The sequence below is a fragment of the Chrysochloris asiatica genome, unplaced genomic scaffold, assembly GCF_000296735.1.
Source record: "Chrysochloris asiatica unplaced genomic scaffold, ChrAsi1.0 scaffold00156, whole genome shotgun sequence".
In the NCBI taxonomy this organism is placed as follows: domain Eukaryota; kingdom Metazoa; phylum Chordata; class Mammalia; order Afrosoricida; family Chrysochloridae; genus Chrysochloris; species Chrysochloris asiatica.
Window position 1 is genome coordinate 6,561,046 of NW_006408674.1, and position 767 is coordinate 6,561,812.

The following is a 767-nucleotide window of genomic DNA, read 5'->3' on the forward strand; positions in this document are numbered from 1 at the left end:
TTACATGGGAGAACATTAGTTTTACATTCATCCTATCGTATATCGTTTCATTGCCATGGTTACAATCCCCACCATGCATCATCCACCAACCAACCACAGGGTATACCCTGCAAGCCTGTCCCCCGCCTTCAGCACACAGCCCCTCTCCCTCTCTGGGTATAGAGTCCCCAGACACTCCATCGTTCCACATCATCATCTCTGTCTCTGTCTCTGGCATCACTGCTTCTCTGGGTAGGGTCCTGCTCTCTGCTCTTCTCCCTTGATGGTCCCAGCGACTGCCGCTCCTAGACTGCAAACTTAATCACTCCTCTCCTTGCTACAAAACATCTACCTTTACATTTCCAACCCTCACAATCACTACTGTATCACAAGAGACCTATCTGCATTTCCTTTCATCAGCCATGCTTAGACAGATTGGATACTACTCAGTGGAGATTCTAACTTCCTCCACGCCCTCTGGATCTAGATTCCTTCTTAAAAGCTTGTAAGCCAGTCAATTCTTCCTTTAAAGCCCCCCATTTTGGGTAGCCAATGTCCACGGCCCATCCATGTCTACTCTGTGTATCAAGGGGGTAGGAATGGTCCTCACTGTAAAGATTTGATGCCTCTTTTGAGCTACTGCATACATAGCTGTAGGTCAAGTTCATCAAATTGTATTAGGTAACTCTTTTTTTCCCCCCGCTTCTTTTCTTCTTCTAGTTGAGTTCTGATCATCCAGTCATTGAAGCCAGGTCAAGTGGGTATTATCTGCAAGTGTGGGTGTTCTT